Genomic DNA, 6199 nt, shown 5'->3' on the forward strand with positions numbered 1-6199 from the left:
CAAATGTTATCTCAGTGAGGTCCTATCATTGGCCTCCTTCAGTCGTAGAACACACTTCAGGAAGAAATTCTCGGCAGTGTGGATTATGACTTTATTTTCAATTTCGGTGAGTAGTGTAAAAAATCATACCTATCAAATTATAACTATTCTTAATCAAAGAATCTTAATTTAAAAACGATAAGATAATATGATACATCCAGACACCATTATTAGATATGAATCATCTTAATTTACACACACAAGTACCCAATGTCACCACCACGCCTACATCTACAAACCACGATTTAATTTTACCTATACTTTATATTTTACTCTAATTTAAGACAATAACAGATATGGCTAACTTTGGTATTACAGTTTAGGTAGAAGATTTATGTTAGTGTCTCTAAAATTTTATTTTTCAAATATAAACAAGCTTTTTTAAAAAGGGATTGCAACTCTATGTGCAGGTGGCACAATAATTATATTAGTACTTTTCAATTTGTAATTACTTTAGTGTCATCCAGTTTCGAGATGAGTCCTGCAGCTATTCGCCTTAACACAGCAAGATAGCCTTTCCTTCCCCCCACCCCACCCAGGTTTAAAATAAATATGATAGAACTTAAGAAACCATAACAAGATTGAACACTCACATTTAAAACACAAAATATAACTTCATTTTTTTTCTTTTTTTGTTCCGCGACGCCCTTAATTATTGTCCAACTTTGAGGCGACCCCCCCCCCCTCTCTCCAACCATAATTTTTTAGCTCATAATTAAATGTAAAAAAAAGGGGGGTTATTATTCAGACTTTCATTTATGTACTTTTCTATTGCGTATTCACTATATACTTACTTATGTGACAATTTGAAAATTTGGTGAAGTATGGACAGTATTCTTTAATACAGTAAACTACATTGTTACAGAAATAGTGTTTCGACAGTATTTACAAACACGCTATTGATATTGTGAAAGTTGAGCTTGATTTCGTTCCACCAGATCAGGAATTCAGTAGCACAACGAATGTCCTCTTCTGCATCAAGTCTGCTTCTAAATTTGGACTTAATAACTAAAAGCTAGAGAACATTGTTTCGCAAAGATTTGGTCATGGAAATGGAAGAAGGCGCAGACGGCATATGAGATTTTGAATAGCAAGCTCAAATCTGCTGGTTACAGCACATAAGAATTCAACTATTCAATTTCAATTATCAATAGACGAAAAATTCTAATTTCCTGGGGTCTAAGGCGACCCCTGACAATTTGTCATTTGTCCCCCAAGAGGTTACGAACCACAGGCTGAGAACTCCCGCGTTAAATAAACAAGATTGTATTGCAAAGATGAGCAGACGACTTTCCAGAATGACATATTGTTTTTATATGTTGGATACAGTGGCGTAGCTAGGGTGGTGGGAGGAGGGGGAGAATTGGAAAATCCCCCGGGCCCCCACGTGAGGGGCGCACCAACATTTTTCTTTTTTTTTTTTACATTAAATATTACGCAAAATGCAGGGGCCCTCAAAGAGGTTAAAATTCCTTGCTACGCTCCTGGTTGGATATCACTGATCTATGCCATTCTTAATTGAATAGAAGCAAATAAAAATAGCAGGTTCTTCGTTCCTAAAAAAAATATTATCAGTTATCTCTCTTTCCCTGGTTTCTTCCAAAAAGTGGCAATTAGGTCATTAGAATGTGTCGTCTGCACTTTGTTTATTGGTTCAAAAGTAGCAGCCGTGCTTACTCTCGATTTCATTGACTAGCAGACAGTCAGCAGACGTCAAGTGAAGAGCATTGTTATCACAGTCTTTTCAAGGAGTGTCCAGATTCACGCGTGAGTTGTTTTAATGTAATAACTCATTTGTAGATCTAAATCGATAAGCTCCAGTAGCACTTAATAATGGAAAAGTTAGTGTTATATATCTATACGTATAAAAACTAGTATTACAAAACAAGTTGGTATACTATAATTGTTTTGTATATGGCCTTTTTAAAGTTTCATGTCCTGGTTTTACAATAAATATATTTAGGGGCTTATGCCTCTATTTGGTTTTTGCGGCCTTATACCATATGTTTATATGGACTCTGGTGGACACCTACCGCATACCGCCGATATAAATCGTTATCAGGGAAATTGAAGTCCTTACAATGTACAGAGGGACATATATCTGGATCTATCTATATTCATTATTCAATATAAGAAGAATGTACCCCCCACAGTTGCCTTACATATCCACCCGACATCTGTACCCGGGTTACCATAGAAGAGAGTTAGCTGAGGGGTTGTAGGATTGTGGTGTCCGACACAGTTCAAAGAAAGAAGAGACTTAATATTTGTTATATCCTGCTTTATCGAAATTGTTCTTAAAGCGAATATGTTGTTTTCTTTCTCTATAGTAATATTTGAAAAGAAAAAAAGTATATAGATAAATGCTTTGACTTTAGATGATACTTATTAGCAACTGCATTAATGATGGTCTCCCCTTAAAGAATGTCGATCACCTCATGTATAACAATAACAAAACTTAGAAATTCTTACAATTATAAATGTAATTAACATCTAAACACTGAGGATATACTACTATAACATTTATTCAGCATGCATAAACACTTGAAAGTAGTTTGGAAAAACAATTTAAAATAGTCCTATACAATATGAGGTACTCATGTGCACTATATAAAAGTATAACAAAACTTAACAACAAAACAAAAAGTCAACATTCACATTTCAATATCGAAATATTAATCTGTTCCCCTCCTCCCCAGCACGCATGATGTCGGGGGGGGGGGGAGTGAGTAAAGATTTACCCCGAGGGTCATAGCCAGTGGAACCCTGTTGATGTGTTCCTTGCGTGCTTGTCCTACGTGTTGAGCTGGGCCAGGTAGATACGCACACGACACTGTTGTCACGTGGGCCACACAGTCGCAGCACAGGCTTTTTTTTTTTTTCTTTCTGGCATCAGGCCAGACACCCCATGTCATACAGGTTTGGTCTTACCGTGTCACACTGACCTTTATACTTGTTACATTCCTTCCTAAGATGAGACTCTTTGAACAGTACATTAACACTAAAAACAACAACGTCCTCGTTTAGAACTCATTTCATTTCCATGAACACTAGAACACTATTTCGTTTCTATCTCTCTATTTTTGGTTCTCCTCTCCTTTCAACACGCATTCGCACCGTTCCACATTGACACTAACATGCGCACGTAACAATAATGCCACTAGTTGGCCAAGCGCATCAGGACCTCGCCTATGTGGCGCCGGGGAAACTTGTGTCAACGTCAGTCAATAATACAATAAATCATAGTCAATCAGACAGTCAATCAGACAGTCAATCAGACAGTCAATCAGACAGTCAATCAGACGGTCAATCAGACAGTCAATCAGACAGTCAATCAGACGGTCATTCAGACAGTCAATCAGACGGTCATTCAGACGGTCAAACAGAGGGTCAATCAGAGGGTCATTCAGACAGTCAATCAGACAGTCAATCAGACGGTCAATCAGACAGTCAATCAACAGTCAATCAGACAGTCAATCAGACGGTCAATCAGACAGTCAATCAGACAGCCAATCGTACAAATATGTATTTCTGTTTAGCGGATGGGGGAGGGGGCCTTATGTCACGCATGCTTTTGTACTGAACCAGTTGATTATTGACTTTGTTACTTGGCGTGGTGGATTGTTTCGATAAGCAGCTATCATATTGGATGGTTGCCTGGTCGTGCGGCTTGCGCGCTGGACTCTCGTTCAGATTTATCGATGGTCCTACCCGCTCCCATCCCCGGTCGTCCTGCGGGAGGTTTGGACCAGGAAGTAATTATCGTCAACTCTGAAGGAATATCCGAAACATGTAAAACATTTTACAAACATAAGCCAGGATTACTTGCTTAATACGTAGGTCTATTTCTTTTCATTCTAACCAAATACTATGAAAGAACATAGCATGATACATAATAGAGTTAGGTTGAACACTCGCCCAGACTCACGGTAAAAGTAAAGTTCCCCTTTGAGACCTTGTGGTCTATAGGGCAGATGATGTAAAGTTTCTGTGGCCAGCACAACGACCAACCGCCTTTACTTTTCCCCAACTATTGTCAGGTTCCCATTAGAGCTGGGTGGACTCAGAGGCGCCCGAGGATCCCGAAATAAAAATGCCAGTCTTTAACAGGATTCGAACCCGGGACCCCCGGTACGGAAGCCAAGAGCTTTACCGCTCAGCCACCGCACCTCCCCAGACTCGTGGTACTGCTATAAAATGACATGAGAAGAGATGTCACGAGAAAAAAAAAGTATTTTTATTATTTGTACGAACTACTTTATTATAACTTACTTTTGAAAATAAAACTGTCATTATAATTTAGTGTTATGTATGGAATAATTTAGAAGACAACCGCCACCCGCTCCATCACAGCTACGTTAAGTCGTCGCAATTGTGGGCGAACAGTAGAAACGCGTTTGTTACTTATTTGGTCGATGACTAGGGCAGAGGTTCTCAAACTGAGGTCCGAGGACCCTCAGGGGGCCTCGAGGCGACATTAAGGGGTCCGCAGAAAGAAGAAAGTTGTATAAAATAACTTCCTCGCTAAAAGCCAGTTTATCTGATCGGATAATTTGAATATTAATAATCTCGCCACGCACTACTGTTTAGTATGTCTATTGCGTACTATAGCTACTGTTCTATGACGACTTAAACCAGTGATGCTCAACCTTTTTCGACCTGCGGGCCATTTTTACTTTCGAAACGCGTGTCGAGGGCCACGTCAACAAAAAAGTACGAAAAATGAAATCAAAACTCATCTGAAACTATTGGATCTAGATCTAGTACTTACATTAATTAATGGGATAGTTAAAGTCTATCATTTTTTTACGCGTCTTAAAACTTGCATTTTCATTTCTCTACTTAAAAATGAACAACATTGTAGCTACTTTTACCACCAACTTATTTTCTTGTCTCTTTTCGGTAAAAATTCTCATAGGTCCTCCAATCTGTAGGCGTAGTTTAACCAATCTTTTATACGTGGCTTAAACCAAGAAGGCCTTCATATTTATTTTACAATGCCGCTATACATGTTGTTTGTTTGTTTGAAACTGCCAGACTTTCTTTACAAAACAAATATGTCGGCTTATTATGTTCCACAAAAAAAGATCCATTCCCTTTTCCTGGTAGTTTCTACATTCAGAGTTCCATTTCATAAACTCATAAACTCACACTTGTTCAAGGTCATGGTACCAATCCATCTGAGAAACAAGTGAAGGCCCTAACGAAGGTAAAGATACATTTACAACTATTTTTAAGGGGGGGAGGATTTTCTACTTTTTGTGCCGACGTTTCGGCGGGCCGGATGGAACCACATCGATGGCCGGTTCTGGCCCGCGGGCCGTACTTTGGGCATCACTGACTTAAACCAAAGTTCTAAAGATATTTTTCACTTGGCTGTTCACAACTGGGGTATTTCACCCTTTAACTCAGATCGCTATCACAGACGAGTCCATGCTAATACAGGAGCAGCTTATTGAAATACCTTTTGAATGGGAAAACTTAAAAACCAATGTCTGAAAAAGGATACTACAAAATTCTAGTTTGAAAAACAGATTCCAATTTTATATCCAGAATTATGGGTACAGGAGTTGTTGACTTCTTCTTCTTCTTCTTCATCGTTCTCATTGTTATGTTGGAGTGTTCATATGACTAGACCAATACATGAGATGAACTGCGCAGTGGTTTCCAAATCAGGGAGCTCTCCATATAGTTTTCTTGCTATTGGGGTGTTTTGGGGCCAATGTCTTATACGGGCCTCTTGGTAGAGAGAGCAGTTTTGGAGGACGTGGTCGGCATTTTCTGGTGATACTCCACATGGGCAGATTTCACTGGTTCCAATTTTGAGCTTCCGGAACATGTGTTGTCGAGTTGTTGACTGATTTCGTGTCTTCGTGGATTCAGTCAACAATGAACGTCATTAGAAATAAAAGAAACCGACTAGAAATGTGTGATGGTTGAGAGTTGCGATTTCAAATATTGTGCTGGATATAAATACACCTATACAATTTCATCAACCTACTAATTTTTTAATTTTTATTTGAAACGGAGAGTTATAATCTGTATACACATTCATCTAATAAAATGTTGTGCTTTTTAAAAAATAATATTTGTAGCCTAAGCATATACTTTGCGTTTATGTTGTTTTTTTTTCACTTAAGGGCCCGCAGTTCAGACTATA

This window comes from Biomphalaria glabrata, chromosome 13 (genome assembly GCF_947242115.1).
Source record: "Biomphalaria glabrata chromosome 13, xgBioGlab47.1, whole genome shotgun sequence".
Taxonomy (NCBI): Eukaryota; Metazoa; Mollusca; class Gastropoda; family Planorbidae; genus Biomphalaria; species Biomphalaria glabrata.